Below are 17,327 nucleotides of genomic sequence, written 5' to 3'. Positions count from 1 at the left end.
CCTAAAAAACTTTTCCTGGCTAACCTTGACCTCTTTCCCCCCGATGAGCTCCCCCATCCATCTTCAAAGAGTCCCAAGAGCACCGCAGCCACCACCAGCCCAGCTTCGGGTGTCACTGTTGTGCATGGGTTCTGGAGCCCACCCTTTGCCAGCAGTGACACATCGATCAGCAGCAAGGACACGTCCAGCCCCCCCCCGGCAAGAGGACCCGCAAAAAACAAGGGCCGCCGTGCGAGGACCGGCAGGGCTGCCCCCAAGGAGCAATGTGCGGCCACTTCACCACCCACACCATCTAGGGGAGGCAAGGGCCCGAGAGCCCCATCAAAGGAGCGGAAGGGCAGCAGGAGCGCGGAGAAGGTTGACCCCACATGCCACATCCCAGCTGGGAAGGAGGACACTAAGGAGGCCAGGAGTCTGTCCCCGAAGGGTCCAGAAACGTCACGGTCCGAGGGCGACTGAGCCGGGAGTCCAGGCCAGGTCTGGCTCCCTTGACCTGCTGGATGAGCACCGCTGAACAGGGCCCGCCGTGAAGATAGGCACCGCTGAACAGGGCCTGCGGTGCAGAAGAGCACCGCTGAACAGGGCCCGCCGTGGAGAAGAGCTCCGCTGAACAGGGCCCGCGGTGCAGAAGAGCACCGCTGAACAGGGCCTCGCCGTGAAGATAGGCACCGCTGAACAGGGCCCGCCGTGGAGATAGGCACCGCTGAACAGGGCCCGCCGTGAAGATAGGCACCGCTGAACAGGGCCCGCGGTGCAGAAGAGCACCGCTGAACAGGGCCCGCCGTGGAGAAGAGCACCGCTGAACAGTGCCCGTGGTGCAGAAGAGCACCGCTGAACAGGGCCCCGCCGTGAAGATAGGCACCGCTGAACAGGGCCCGCCGTGGAGATAGGCACCGCTGAACAGGGCCCGCCGTGAAGAAGAGCACCGCTGAACAGGGCCCGCGGTGCAGAAGAGCACCGCTGAACAGGGCCCGCGGTGCAGAAGAGCACCGCTGAACAGGGCCCCGCCGTGAAGATAGGCACTGCTGAACAGGGCCCGCGGTGCAGAAGAGCACCGCTGAACAGGGCCCCGCCGTGAAGATAGGCACTGCTGAACAGGGCCCGCCGTGGAGAAGAGCACCGCTAAACAGGGCCCGCGGTGCAGAAGAGCACCGCTGAACAGGGCCCGCGGTGCAGAAGAGCACCGCTAAACAGGGCCCCGCCTTGAAGATAGGCACCGCTGAACAGGGCCCGCGGTGCAGAAGAGCACCGCTGAACAGGGCCCCGCCGTCTCAAGCACCGCTCCGCTGGGCACCGCTGTCTCGCCACCTCTCCGCTGGGCCCTTCCTGTCAAGCACCGCTCCGCTGGGCCCTTCTTCTCAAGCACCGCTCCGCTGGGCCCTTCATCTCAAGCACCGCTCCACTGGGCCCTTCATCTCAAGCACCGCTCCGCTGGGCCCTTCATCTCAAGCACCGCTCCGCTGGGCCCTTCCTGTCATGCACCGCTCCGCTGGGCACCGCCGTCTCAAGCACCGCTCCGCTAGGCCCTTCATCTCAAGCACCGCTCCGCTGGGCCCTTCTTCTCAAGCACCGCTCCGCTGGGCACCGCCGTCTCAAGCACCGCTCCGCTGGGCCCTTCATCTCAAGCACCGCTCCGCTGGGCACCGCTGTCTCTCCACCTCTCCGCTGGGCCCTTCTTCTCAAGCACCGCTCCGCTGGGCCCTTCTTCTCAAGCACCGCTCCGCTGGGCCCTTCATCTCAAGCACCGCTCCGCTGGGCCCTTCATCTCAAGCACCGCTCCGCTGGGCCCTTCATCTCAAGCACCGCTCCGCTGGGCCCTTCCTGTCATGCACCGCTCCGCTGGGCACCGCCGTCTCAAGCACCGCTCCGCTGGGCCCTTCATCTCAAGCACCGCTCCGCTGGGCACCGCCGTCTCAAGCACCGCTCCGCTGGGCCCTTCATCTCAAGCACCGCTCCGCTGGGCCCTTCATCTCAAGCACCGCTCTGCTGGGCCCTTCTTCTCAAGCACCGCTCCGCTGGGCACCGCCGTCTGAAGCACCTCTCCGCTGGGCCCTTCATCTCAAGCACCGCTCCGCTGGGCACCGCTGTCTCTCCACCTCTCCGCTGGGCCCTTCTTCTCAAGCACCGCTCCGCTGGGCCCTTCATCTCAAGCACCGCTCCGCTGGGCCCTTCATCTCAAGCACCGCTCCGCTGGGCCCTTCCTGTCATGCACCGCTCCGCTGGGCACCGCCGTCTCAAGCACCGCTCCGCTGGGCCCTTCATCTCAAGCACCGCTCCGCTGGGCACCGCTGTCTCTCCACCTCTCCGCTGGGCCCTTCTTCTCAAGCACCGCTCCGCTGGGCCCTTCATCTCAAGCACCGCTCCGCTGGGCCCTTCATCTCAAGCACCGCTCCGCTGGGCCCTTCATCTCAAGCACCGCTCCGCTGGGCCCTTCTTCTCAAGCACCGCTCCGCTGGGCACCGCCGTCTCAAGCACCGCTCCGCTGGGCCCTTCATCTCAAGCACCGCTCCGCTGGGCACCGCTGTCTCTCCACCTCTCCGCTGGGCCCTTCTTCTCAAGCACCGCTCCGCTGGGCCCTTCTTCTCAAGCACCGCTCCGCTGGGCACCGCCGTCTCAAACACCGCTCCGCTGGGCCCTTCATCTCAAGCACCGCTCCGCTGGGCACCTCTGTCTCAATCACTGTTTATGGTTCACTGTGCCCACCATGCCTCCTCCTTGACCAGTGGAGACTGGCATCCACCGGATGGACTGTGGCTTTGCACTCCCCAGGATGGTACAGTGGGCAGCCCACCCACTCTAGAGACATTGAGAGACTGTGGCTTTGCACTCCCCAGGATGGTACAGTGGGCAGCCCACCCAATGTAGAGACATTGAGAGACTGTGGCTTTGCACTCCCCAGGATGGTACAGTGGGCATGGTGGCTCCTCGTGGATCTGGCGTCGTGGACTCATGTGGCTGTGGTGCCCCCCCTTCCCTTCCCCCTGAGGTGCCTGTAGTTTTTACATCTGATGCCCCTGCAGTGTTCTCTCCAAAGGACTCAGGTCTCCTGTGTGGGCTTTGCCCTTGTTTCTCAAAACTTTGGCCCACGGACATGATGAATTCGTAGGATGTGCAGGACTTGTTACTTCAGTTATACACTGATGTGTATGTCATTAGTTTTGTTGTGAATATCTTTCATGGTTGTACGATAATTTTCAGGAGCTTTTTGGTACATAAATATTTATTCCAAATTTGATTATGTCCTAGCATTTTTCAGGGGTGTTTGGGTGGTGTCACTGTGACTTGTTGCTCTGTATTGGTGTGTACATAGTTGGGGGGTGGGGGGGCGCATATGTGTGTGCCCGTAACCTTTCGTCCTCCCCCCTCCCATGTGTCGTAGGTGCAGTACTCACCGTTGTCGTCTGCGCCGGACTTCGTACTGGTAGATGAGAAGGTAGACGAGAGCAGGTAGGATGTTTAATTCGGGTTCCATGCTGTCCTCCTTCCTCCTGGAGTGCGTAGTGGTGAGCGTTTCACCCGTCCGTAGTCTGTTTCCGCCGTGTTTTTATCGGCGGTGCTCCCGCCCCGGAAAAGGTGGCGGATTGGTGAGTTGTGATAGTGTGGGCGGTACATTGGCTGCCGCCTGGCTGTTGGCGGTGACCGCCGCGCTGTTTGTTTGTACCGCCGTGGCGGTCGGAGTGTTAAAGTGGCTGTCTGTGTTGGCAGTTCCCGCCAGGGTCAGAATCCCATATTTTTTACCGCCAGCCTGTTGGCGGGTTGGCCGCCGCTTTAACACCGACCGCCAGGGTTAGAATCACCCCCCATATGTTGGGGCCTCAGACCACCCCTACATTGGTGTGAGAGCTGCCATTGCTGCTGCTTGGAGGAAGCAGCTAGTTATGCTGCTCCCTCTGGTCTGGAGCAATATGCGTTCTGTTTCTTTGACCTTATTAGTGTGTAGAGGGAAACAGAACACAAGTCTGCTCCCAGCTGGCAGGAGCATTTTTAAATCTCCCACTGGCTGGGGGCAGATTTAGGCCCATATTTATACTTTTTTAGCACCGCATTTGTGTCATATTTTGACGCAAAACTGGCGCAAACTTGCAAAATACAATCGTATTTTGTAAGTTTGCGCTTTTTTTGCATCAAAATGCGGCGCAAATGTTGTGCTTCAAAATGTATAAATATGGGCCTTAGTGTTTGCTGGAGATTTAAAACTGCCCACTCAGATAAGAGCAAATAGATATTTCTCTTTTTCCGCTAGTGGGGGCAGGAAAACTACGGTGTCCTCGGAGTGGGATCCTAGTACTTAACAAGTGAGCCAACAGAGGGGGTTGGGATTCCCAGAGTCGTTAAAGGCTCAGGGAGGAGGGGTGTGTGGCTCCCCACTCGCTTTTAATTCAAGAGATGACCCTGAGGAATAGAGTCCCCAGGGCCATTTTATGGTGCAGGGAGGGGGGCCATGCAGCCCCCTCTCCTCATTAAATGTATTGGCTCTGGGGGATGGGGTTGGGAAGGGGTTTCCCGCTGGGCTGGCTGGCGGGCGGCCTTCTGGCGGTCGCCCGCCAGCCCAGCGGGAAACACAGAATAACCGCGGCGGTCTTGTGACCGCGCAGCGGTATTCTGGCGGCTCCCGCCGGCACCGCAGTTACCGCAACCGGTGGGAGTCAGAATGACCCCCTATATGATTGTTATAATTCATTTTTAATGCAGGAGAGGGGGCTATGTCCCAGAGTCCTGTAATGGCTGCCAGCAACATTTTCTCATGTTCCTAGCTGCCACTCAGAGTGCTTGCTTCCGTGGGAGTCTGACTCCAGAAGAAGCAAATTGGCCTAAGGGAAAGAAAACTACCTGGGACAATCAGAATGTTCAGTATTTGGACAGGGACTCTGGCAAGACTCTCTCAGTCCTCTCTGGGACTCAACCATACTGATAGACAGATATGCAAATATTTTGTACCTTACATTTTCAAAAGCTACTTAACAGATTTACACCAAATTACAAGAACACAATCTGTGGTCCAAGATCTAGCTTTCTCCCAAATTTAGTGTAATCCATTCAGTGTTTTTTGTGGTAGTGCTTCTTAAAGAATTCAATAGAAAATGCATGGAACTTTTGTGTTTTGAGGCCCCCCTTTTCATTATCACCCTCATAGCGAATCGTCACAAAACTTCACATGTAAAAACTAACGGAAAAAGAACACTTTTTTGGAAAGATGTGTGAAGATTCATCAAAAGGTGCCAAAGTTATCAGCATCACAAAAAACACATTTCCTATGGAAAGATGAAAGCCCTTTTCAGCCACCGGTTACTACTGTTGAACTGGCTTTAGGCATTGGCTGAGTGGGTTTCCCAACCCACACTGTTTTGTATTCATTTTGTTCTCTTTTTCTCAGTGGCCAATAGATGTGAAGAGCCACCTTGCCCCTTGCTTCATTTTTAAGTGCTAAATGGACATTATCTTTTTTTAATTTTTTTGTTCACTGTTTCGATATGACCGCCATTCATGTTGAAAGTGTAAAGCGAAAATTACAGTCAAAATGGCGAACAGTATGTCACAGTGCATGTGCGTATATAAATTATGACGTGTGTGCAAGCACGTTACGACCTTCTTGGACTGGGTAGAATTTCAAGATGGCCACTGGGAGAACACATGTGCACATGCATGTGAGAAAGTAGCCTCTTTCTAGCATAGTTACCTCCATTTTTCACCCATGAGTGAGTGTTTGTCAGTGTGTTTTTACTGTCTCACTGGGATCCTGCTATCCAGGATCCCAGTGCTCATAGTTGAAAACCTATTTATCAGTGTGTTTTACCTGTCTCACTGGGATCCTGCTAGCCAGGACCATAGTGCTCATAGTTTGTGGCCTATGTATGTTGTTAGTATGCTTGACTGTGTCACTGAAGTTCTGCTAACAAGAACTCCAGTGCTTATGCTCTCTCTACTTACAGAATTTGTCACTACAGCTTAGTGACTCCATATTCCATTTCTGATTGCACACTGGATCCCCTTATAAGTCCCTAATACATGGTACCTAAGTACCCAGGGCATTGGGGTTCCAGGAGATCTTTATGGGCTCAGAATTTCTTTTGACACCCATAAGGAACTCATACAAACCTTTCATCAAGACTGCCACTGCAGCCTGAGTGAAGTAGTGCACACACTATTTCACAGCCATTTTTTCACTGCGCCAGGTAACTTATAAGTCACCTATATGTCTATTGTGCATTTGCTGAAGGCTAGGTGCAAAGTTACTGTGTGTGAGGATACCCTTGCACTAGCAAAGGTGCCCCCACATTGTCCAGGGCTAAATCTCCAGACTTTGTGAGTGCGGGGACACCATTATAAGTGTGCACTACATATATGTCAATACATATATGTAGCTTCACAAAGGTAACTCAGAATATGTCCATGTGGAGTGTTTAAGATCATGGAATTGACCCCCAATCCAAATCTGATATTGGGGGGCCAATCCCATCCACCCTGGGGGCTCTACCATTGACCCACAGTACTGCCAAACCAGCTCTCTGAGGTTTCCACTGCAGCCCCAGCTGCTGACACCTCACAGACAGGTTTCTGCTCTCCTGGGGATTGAGCAGCTCAATCCACGGAAGGCCGAACAATGCATTTCCTTTAGGAGAGGGGTGTTACACCCTCTCCCATTGGAAATAGGTGTTACAGGCATGGGAGGGGTATCCTCCCAGAACCTCTGGAAATGCTTTGAAGGGCACAAACGGTTTCCCTCCTTGCATAATCCAGTCTACACTGGTTCAGGGACCCCTAGTCCCTGCTCTGGTGTGAAACTGGACAAAGGAAAGAGGAGTGACCACTCCCCTGTCCATCACCACCCTGGTTGGTGTCCATGTCTCCTGTAGGGTGTCCCTGGTGTTAGCAATCTTGGATTCCAAGGTGTGGGGACCCTCTGGAGACCTCTGAGTGGCCAGTGCCAGCAGGTGAAGCTAGAGATCTTTCCTGATAGGTGTATACCTCAGTAGGTAGCCAATCCCCCTCTCAGGGCTATTTAGGGTCATTCCTTTGGGTGTTTCTTCAGATTCAGTTTGCAAGATTCCTCCTGGACTCCTCTGCATCCTCTGCTTCAGCGTCTGACTGTCGGATCAACCGCAGACTGCTCTAGGAAACTGAAACAAAGTATCCAGGACGACTCCTGTGACCTGCAACTTCAGCTCCAGATAGCATTTGCAACAGTTTCCAAGGTGTCCATGCTCTGAGGACTGCCTGTCTTCACCCTGCACTAGAAGAACTGAAGGAATCTCCTGTGGAGTGACAGAGTCACTTCCCTGCTTCAGCAGGTACCCTTCTGCGATGACAACTGGTACTCTGGGACTCCTCTCCTGGTGATGAGCATGCTCCCTGGAACACAGTTGGTAGACTGAAGTGACCCAGACTGTTAAAAGGTCAAGCTGTGCAATTTTAGTGGAGGTAAGTGCTTGCCTCCCTGTGCCTCAACAGTACCCCTGTATACTGCGTCTTCTGCAGCTCCTTGGGCTTCTGTATACTTCTTCCAAAAGTTCTTAGTGCACAGCAAAGCCCAGGTCCCTAGCACTTCATCCTGCAACGCACAGCTCTCTGAGTTGTTCTCCACCGGTGTGGGACCCTCCAGTGTAGGGCTACAAAGACCGTACTTTGCATCTTCTTTGCCCCGTATTCTGGGACTACCCTGGGTGCTGCCTGGACTTCTGAGGGCTCTTTGAATTGCTGAGAGCCTCCTCTTTCTCCTCAGTCCTAGTTGAGACCCCCAGTTCCCTCCTGGGTTCAGGCAGCTCCTCTTTGATGCAAACTGCGTACTTGCTTGAACTAAGGCTTGTTGGTGGAATCCAGCAACTCAAACGGCCTGCATCCAACAACTTGATGTGGGACATTTCTTCCACCAAGCAGGAACCCACAGCTATCTTCTTTGGTGAATTTCTGTACTTTTCTTCTAACTGGAGAATCCACTTTTGCACCTTCTTCCAGGTTGGCAGGGGCTCCTGTTCTTCCTGGACTCCTCTTCGACTTCTGGACTTGGTCTTCTCTCTCCACAGGTCTTCAGGTCCAGGAATCCATTGTTTGTTGGATGCAGTCTTGCTTGGTTCTTGGATAATTCTTCATCATGACTTGTACTGTGTTCCAAGGAAAATTGCTGTACTTAACTCCTGCTTTTCAGGGCTCTGGAGTGGGCTCCTTTACTTACCTTTGGTGTTTTCCTACAGTCCCAGCACCCCTCTACGCACTACACTTGCCCAGAGGGGAACTAGATATTCGCATTCCACTATTTTAGTATATGGTTTGAGTTGCCCCTGGGCCCATTGCAATCTATTGTATTTTCTACTGTTTGGAGTATTCTATGACTGTTTACTTACCTGATTTTGGTTACTAGTGTATATATTGTGTATAATACTTACCTCCAGAAAGAGTATTGCCTCTAAGTTATATTTGGCCTTGTGTCACTAAAATAAAGTACCTTTATTTTTTGTAACATTGAGTATTGTCTTTTATTGTGTATAAGTATTGTGTAACTATAGTGGTATTGCAGGAGCTTTGCATGTCTCCTAGTTCAGCCTTGGCTGCTCATCTACATCTATCCCTAGTCAGCCTAAGCTTCTAGAACACTGCCTACATTTCACTAATAAGGGATAACTGGATCTGATATAAGGTGTAAGTACCTTTGGTACCTACTACAAACCAGGCCAGCTTCCTACCATGCAGTACAATGTAATTGCACACAATCCAAACAAGCATTGGAAAATTAAGTAGGTCAGCATCCGTCTTCTATGGTAAGCACCTCTTGTCTTTGCCACTGTTTGCGTTACCTTTTTTTGTGAATAATCATGGGTGTACTTTGGTGTATGTGCACCTTTTAAGACGATGGAAGTGGAGTTTGAGTCTACAACACATAATATGGATTTAATTTAAGTCTTGTGTGTGGATGTGTATCTGTGTTGTGTAGCTGTGGTAACATCTCCTTCAATTTCATGATGTTTGCTGCTGATTTTCAGCCATATCTTTACGATGAGGCATCAAACCACCATCACAGTTTGAGTAATCTAGAAGCTTTACAGATATCTGGGGGCAGATGTATGCCCATTTCATTTTGTGAGACTCTAATTCCGACTTTTTGCAAGTCACAATTAGAGACTTGCAAAATGAAGTGTACAAATGTGTCTCAGACACATTTACTGATTCTCATTGGGGTGGCAAAGGCCTACCTCATCAATATTCATGAGGTAGGTCACAATTTGTGACCACATTGGGAATGGCCACACCCACAGGAATGGTGGCCTGCTGGGGACAGCAGACCATCATGTCTGTGACTGCTTTTAAATAAGGCAGTTTTTTTGTAAATGCATCCCATTTTCCTTAATGGAAAACGGGATGCATTTCAACAAAAAAATGAAAAGTTTTCTTTTCATTTCTTCAGAGTAGGCAGTGGTCCATGGAACCACTACCTGCTCTGAAAAAATATGTAAGCTTCTATTCACAAAGGGGAAGGGGTCCGTGGGAACCCCTTCCCATTTGCGAATGGGTTACCACCAACTTAAAGTTGGTGGTAACTGCGAATGTTATGCCCAGCCTAATCCTAGCATGACGTAAAGGGCAAAGGGTCTGGGCAGGAAGGAGGTCACACCCCGTCCCTCCCAGGCTGGCTAGTGAGAAAAGCATAAGGGTGGTGAGCCTCAAAGGCTTCACCCACCTTTGATGTGCAAGTAGTTGTCCCCCAAGTGGAGGACAAAGCCCTCCTGCCCTGCCCAGCCCGGCTGGGCTGGTGGAAAATTAGCTATGCCGGAGGCGTGAACCTCCCTCAAACTAGCCACACCTTTAAGGGTGGGCTAGGAGGTTTGCACAACCAAGGAAGGGTTCTGATATCTTGGCAGACCCCTGGAATAGTGGGTTTTGGGTAGAAAGTGTCGTACTTCTCAAAGGAAGTTGTCATTCCAGGGGCAGACTAGCCTCATGGACAGTAGCCCATTGGCCACTGTCCCTCACACCCTTACCTGCCCCCTAAACCAGGAATTAAGGGGCTCCCCTGGCACCAGAACTTAGATTTTACCTGGACAAGAAAAGAGAAGCACAAAGAGATGTCTGCATCAACAACACGACCTGGACTCCAGCTCCAGTGCAAGGAAGAGAACACAGAGTGACATATGGATACCAGTGCTGGAACCGTGTGCCCAGTGCATGCTAGTGGTAAAAACTCATTGGTCTTGACCAGAGGGACCCCTGTGGACACAGAAACCCCAATGAAGACTCCCTTGACTGGTGGAACCAGTCCCTTGCAAATTTTAGGAGGAAAGAAGTGCTGAGGACAAAGATCTGCAGCCTGACGGGCTCTGAGTGCCTGATTCCAAAGAAAGTTGCTGTCCAGCATCTAAGGAGTGGGAATGAGGCCCATGCTAGGTTTCGAGCCTCTACTCTTGACCAAACGACCTCCAGCCACCAGAAAGCTCATGGACCACCCTTGCAACTATCAAGGCTTGTTGGTTGCCTGCGCTGAAACTGATGGCCACACAACATTCACCAACTCCAGATCACCCCCCATCATAGGGACGGACATCACCAACAACCCCTCTTTTGTGGGCTTACAGCCTGAAGGAAGTGACTTTGACTGGAGCAGCAAAGCAGCTGTGGCACGACCAGCCAGGTGATTGACAGCTAGGAGCTACCTCTGCACCTGGAGCCTCCAGAAAAGGTGGTAAAGATCCAAGTGTCGATTCCTGGTCCAGGCCCCCTAAAGACCACTTCATCCAAAGGGTAGAGTGTGAGTCCAGTTTAACAACAGAGTGCAAAACGCACCAGCCATTGAGGACCGTTCAGCACCAAGGACAGCCAAGTCACCACTGTAACTGGACTCCCTTGGCAAGATAACAAAAGTTTGACTGTTGACTCTTGGTCTAGGCCCCTGCAGCACCTTAAGTTCCCATGGGTTCACTGGAACTCATCCTAGAAATGTCAGAGTGTATTCTGCTATTTTCCCCACTGACTTTAATGGAGGACCTTTAAATCTGAAAAGTTCAGTATTTTCCAGTAGTAGTATTTTACAACTCCGCTTGTACTAAAGTGTGAGAGAACAAGGCTGATTGCAGAGACCCAACAACTTGTTTCCCCCATTTTTCACTTTTTGCTGGTGTTTTCCTGACTCTGATGGAGCCCTGGGTACTGCTAACCAGTCCCAGGGCCTGTGCTCTGTGTAAACACAGTATGCAAAGTAGGCTAATTATAATTGGCTAAGTCAACCTACCTATAGGTCCCTAGTATATAGTAGGCCATGTAGGTTTAGGGACCCCAGCATAGGTCCACTGCTGGGGTGTCCAGTGTCATTTTAAAGGCAGGCCTGCCTTGCTAGCTGCTTTGAAACTAAAGTTACATTCAAATTCGACTTTAGAATTAAAAGTAGTTCCAAAGTATTAAACTACCTTGTTTTTATATATAAGTCACCCCTAAAGTGTGCCCTATGTGCCCCTAGGGCTGGGTGCCATGTAACTATAAGCAGACACATTATAAAAATAGTTGTATAAGCCCTGGTGAGGTAAAACAGATACATTTGTTTTTCCCTCATTGTAGTGAATGGCCTCTGTAGGCTAAAATGGGGAGACTTTATTTTAATTTTAAAAATCCCCTTAAGTAACAGATACTACAAGTTTGGTATCAAATTAATTGTTATAATAAATCCCACAACGTCCAGTTGTTGAATTTAATATAACTTGTTCAGGTAAAGAGTTTTAAACTTTACCTGAAAAGTTGCCAACTTCAGCCCTGCAGTGTTTTTGCTGTTGTGCTCTGATTGGCCAGCCTCTGGCACCCTGGCCAGGCTGCCTTGATGAGGTGTGAAGTGGTCTGGCTTCACACAAAGAGACGTGCCTGGGGGAGGAGATCTCCCCTCATCAGATGGGGAAGCGGGAAGGGGGAGGGCTGCCAAACTGGTCTTCAAAGGCAGAGAAGGACATTTGGAGCAACGTAGCAACACCCTCACATCCTGAAAACCTAGACAATTAGGTGCCCCCTTGATTAGATTAGGAGAGGGCAGGAGAGGGGTGTGTTTACGATTTTTAGCCACACCAGTGGGTGGGCTCAGCCAGATGTAACCTCCAAAAATCACTTTCAGCCATGATGGATTTTTGAGTAATGTTGCTCCCCGGGATTGATTTTTGGCACACTTACCAGGAAGTGGTCATCACAGTGAGAAGGATCCTGTCCCTGATTAGAGAACCAGGACCCCCATTTTTTTCACCCAGGAGCAGGGATAAAACTGGCAGACCTGCACCCACACCTCAGTTCCCTACCAGATCTCCATCAGATTCCAACAAGGAAGAACTACAGGAGAAGAAGGACTGCCCTACTGGAACCCTGGGCTGCACCTGGACCCTGTACTCTGGAGGACTGCACCAGCTGCACACTTGGGCTTCACCACAAGAAGGACTTTGCCTGGCTTCACCTAGTTCAAGGAGGGACTCCCTGTTTGCTACAGGTGAAAACTTGCTAACCAGAGTCCACTGCACCAACTCCTGAAGAAACCAACCAGCTGACCATTGTCCAGTGGCCAAAAAGGAGTTTGCGCCAGGTGCATTCTGGAAGTTGTAGTCCACACTTCCAAGGAGCACCTCAAAGCTTCTGGAACCTTGGGGTGAACTGTGGACCTCAAAAGTACCTTAAAAGAACATCTGGCAGAAGATCCAGAAGTTTGGCGAACTTTGGAGAACTTTTTGAAAAAAAGCTCCATAGAGGGACTGCCCCGCTGCGGCAACTCTAGTCGGCTTGCCTCAACCGCAACCCGGCCTGACTTGCAGGTTCGTCCCAGTGAAGAAAACCTCCAAAATCTCTAAAAAAGAGACTAAGTCGAACGTAGGAAGTTGACCGGGACCTCCCAGCCAGCGTATCCGAGGAGGGCTCCAAGGACGTTGGATCAAGATCCAGGTTTGCCCCGGTCGAAGGATTTTCACCTTGAAAAACCAACGAAGTCCGAAGGTAAAAATCTCCATGAGAGCTCCCGCGAACGCGTATCCGAGGAAGAGTTCCAAGAGGTGGGATTGGACTGGCAGGTTCGTCCCGCTGAAGAAAATCTTCTGAAAAACGACTAAGTCCTAAGGTAAACTTTTGACCGAGGCCTCCCACGGGCTGTAGCCAAGCCGGGCTCCATCACGGTCGAACTTAAAATTTGACTTTGCCCTGGTCGAGGTGCGACCAGATTACCAGATTGGCGCTTTTTGTTTCTATGCGCTACAGAGCAATAATTCTTTAAAATTTAAAATCTCCGGTTCCCCTTATCCGATTTTATTCATTTTGGTGTTATTTTAAAGCTAATATTTCCTATTTTTATAAATTGATTTTGGATTTTTAAACTGTTTTATTTAATTACTGTTTTGTGATATTTGAATGCTTTACACTTTGTCTCCTAAATTAAGCCTTGTCGCTCAATGCCAAGCCACCAAGGGTTGAGCTGGGTTTAATTTACTGAGACCTAACTGGACCTAAGTGGAGGTTAGTGGCCTATTGCTACGTGTAGGTACTTACCTGCCCTTACCAATAACCCATGTTCTAGCAAAAATCTACAAAGTTTGTTTTGGTGTCTAAATTAAGATTAAAATTGAATCTATTTTTCAAAATTGGTGTCAGACTTCTGTCGAATCATGTCATTTACTTATCATCCATGTTGGTAATGTGAAATTCTTTATACATGTTCCTCTAAGTACCCTGACTGCTCGCTGCCACATTACCAGGACTGGTTTACTGAGAGTGAATCCGAGGTCCACTGAGTATTGTGTGGGTTTTCCATGGCTGGACTACCTAGTCATACCATACTATACCTTTACCTTGCTACAGTGCATTATTCCTAACCCACTTGTAATAAGGCAGAACGCATATGTGCCATATTTGTGACAGAATACCTGTCTGCCAGTCTCCAAATCTCCAAATCACACGCTAAGTCTTTTATAAACATTTTAGCAATGCTTAAACAGTACCTTGATGATCCCTTTGAAGATAAGAGCCTCATTTAGGGTATGTGACATAGATGAAGGGTGTCTACCAACAACTTAGCAGATGCCCCTAACAAAAGACAAGCAAAGCCATTTACCTACTTAGAGATAGAGAATGACTGGTTTCCAACAGTAAAGCATTGGTTTACTCTGCTTTAAACCTTGACCCATCCATTAAAGGGCAGGGCTGCTGGCAACAATACTTCAGAAGGTCTGACACATGATGTTAGCCGTGTTGTTTAAGAACATGAATAATTCTGAGATGTCCATCGCACACTGGGAGAAAAACCCTATTTTGACCACTTAAGGGATTTGTAAAATGCTGAGCGGTTTGCTATGATCTGGTAGCTGACTGGCATTACTATTTTGTCGAAAGCATTCCCTTTATATTGTCAGAAGTACTTTCGACAAAAACATCGCTTCCTAGTTGTCTGGGACTTACAATACAAAGGATGGGCAGCCACTGGGTGAGTTGAGATAGTTTGGTACCACACCTACCACCGTTAAATTGATCCCCACTATTGACTGCTTATCCTTGCGGATTCCAGAGAGTTAAACATAATAACAAAGAGAACCTTGACACTGAGTGTGCTTCCAATTGAATCTTGTTCCTAAATATTCAGGATAAATAAGCAGCAACTGCTGCAAAGATTGCTCAGTTTCCCCGAGTGCATTGGCCCAGAGAATTCAACCTACACATATTTCATGGAAACATAAAACTCACAGGCAATTGTCCACAGAGATTCTATATTGTGATGTAAAGTGCAAAAAGATGGGAGTGCAGCTATCAATGGTGCAGGAGGTGCAGGAGCCCTTCAGCCTAGAGGCCTAAGGGGCCCACTAAATCCTGTGTATTGCTATACTTTAGTACCCCTCGTCATGGGAACTTTGCATGCTCTTGGGTCTTTCGCACCGTTGCTACATGACTGCAAGAATCCCAGTGATGCCCAACAGTACAGAAGATCTTAGGACAAAGATCCAGGACATGTGCAGCACCACATTCAATATTATCTCAAATTAACTCATGAGGTAGCCTGCAAATTACATAAAGAAGAGATATACGATCAATGAGCTCTGCAGATTGTGTAATATGTTCAAGAGTTTATATTTTCAACATTTACACCTATAGTAACAGAGAAACACTGTCTAAGGCAGGAAAGCACTTCAGCCATGTAATGGCAGGTTATCAAAAATGGATGTATGACATTACAGCGACTGTCCATAATCTTTACCACGAATATGCTTTTAGCATGCATGCCTTTACAATGAAATAGAAAGTATATATCAGTTGAGTGAAACCCCCCAAATTATATATGAATATATATAATTCACTATAAAAAACAAAGGTTACTGGGACGTTACAGTTAGGAACTAGAATTAAAAGAAAACATAGAAACTCACTTAAAAACCAAATGATACAGGGACATTATAGTTAGGCTCACATTTTAAATGTATGAAAACCATAGAAATTCACCTGTTATAGTTAGAGTTATCTCAAGAAACTATAACTTGGGCCCTAAGGTAATTCTAACTCTTGCTTTCACCATGAACAGTTTTTAGTCAGAAATTTTACTGCAAATAGTACATTGATATTATCAATGATGTTATGAAAGATGTCATGAGTGCCATAATTTGTGGGGTAATTAGCAGTGCATGGTGAGGGTGCAAGTTATAGTTACCCTAGGGCATGAGTTATAGTTACGAATGTTAAGCTTAAAAGTACACGTCCAACTTTTCAAGTACACTGCTCTCTTCCCTTGGGGCTAACCAGGGCCTACCTCAGGGGTGACTTACATGTAACGAGAAGGAATGTTTGGGCCAGGCAAATAGGCACGCTTGCCAGGTCAAAATGGCAGTTTAGAACTGCATGCACAGACTCTGCAGTGGCAGGCCCTGCACATACGAAGGCCCAGGACACATTGTTTACTTTACTAGGGAATCACAAGTAAATTAAATATGCCAAACAAGTCTAACCCAGTTATACCATGTTTAGAGCACAGAGCACATGCACTTTAGCACTGTTCAGCAGTGGTAAAGTGCCCAGAGTCCTAAAACAAGAATAAGGAGGGTCAGAAAAAAAGAAAGAGGAAAGCAAAAAGTTTGGGGATGACCCTACAGAAAGGGCCATTTCCAACAACTGTCTAATAGTATTCACCTAAAATGGGACTAAAAAACAAACCTTTAATAAGTGGCTGCTTTCGGCATTACACTCAATCTCCTTTCCCACCTAATCGAATTTCAGTAGGAAGAAAAGGCAATGACACAGAATTGTATTTTCCTTCTGCTATATAAATGCCAGTGTGAAAATACAACACCCTGTGGCCTGGTGTCCTCTTTAACCCTTTCCTCTCCACCCTCTCCCCCTTTACGTTTGTTTCTTTGCCACATTCTCTGCTTTAAAGTTTCAGTCATATTCTCTAACTCAGATTTCTATGTAAACGCCAGAAACACACTTTTCCAAAATTAAGAATAATATTGTTATTGTTCTTGAGGTGTTACCTGTTGTATTCTATTGATTTGGGGGTATCAGAAATGTGTTTCTGTTATATTTTTGTGTGTTACATTTTCATCCATATTTGGAAAGTGACCAGACTGCAACGACTGGGAAAGTTTAACAAAGCCTCTCTTTAGCAAATTCCTAATTCTTCGTACTTGCTCTTGAAGATCAACATTAAATACCCAATTCACTTAACAATGTAAGTGTATTTAATATTTCATAGGCACCTGCAAACTTATGTATACCATAATTTAAAGTTTGAATTCAATTAAAAACCCAAACTGACAGTTGTATGCAAGGTAAGTTTCCAACGTTCCTATCTTACTTTATGTACACGTGTTTCTTCAAACACAAGTGAAGAATAACCACGTAGTAGAAAAATGGCCTGTGTAGGGTTAGATTGTGGAGAAATTTCACATAGAGCACTTTTTTAAAATGAACAGACGATATTCCTGTAGAAGTCTTCCTTTCCTCAGACTCATTTAAAAGATGATGTCCTATGCACATTCTTAAACTTACTAGATCACTAATAAACGTGTTTATTTAGGTATATGTACAGAAGTAAACACACACTTCGGAAGGTCCTAGAAACCATTTGTACATAGCCACAAACCTACAACTATGAGGCTATGCATGGCCACTCCATTGACACGTCCCTCAAGTATCCTGTTATTTCTCATCTATCAGTCACTTATGGAAGAAGGAGGAATGACAGAACTACTGCCTTTGTAATTAACATTCTGGTGGATTAGGAACGTGTAAATCAGGAACGGAATTTCACGTGGAGTTATCAATTTGGTTCATCTGGAAGTCGGATTTGTAGGTTAAAAGTTGTTCTGAATCATGACTAGTTTTTATCTCAGTATTCCTGTGAAACCATA

This window comes from Pleurodeles waltl, chromosome 8, assembly GCF_031143425.1.
Source record: "Pleurodeles waltl isolate 20211129_DDA chromosome 8, aPleWal1.hap1.20221129, whole genome shotgun sequence".
Lineage (NCBI taxonomy): Eukaryota > Metazoa > Chordata > Amphibia > Caudata > Salamandridae > Pleurodeles > Pleurodeles waltl.
The sequence above is the reverse complement of the archived record's forward strand: the minus strand, read 5'-3'. Positions refer to the sequence as shown.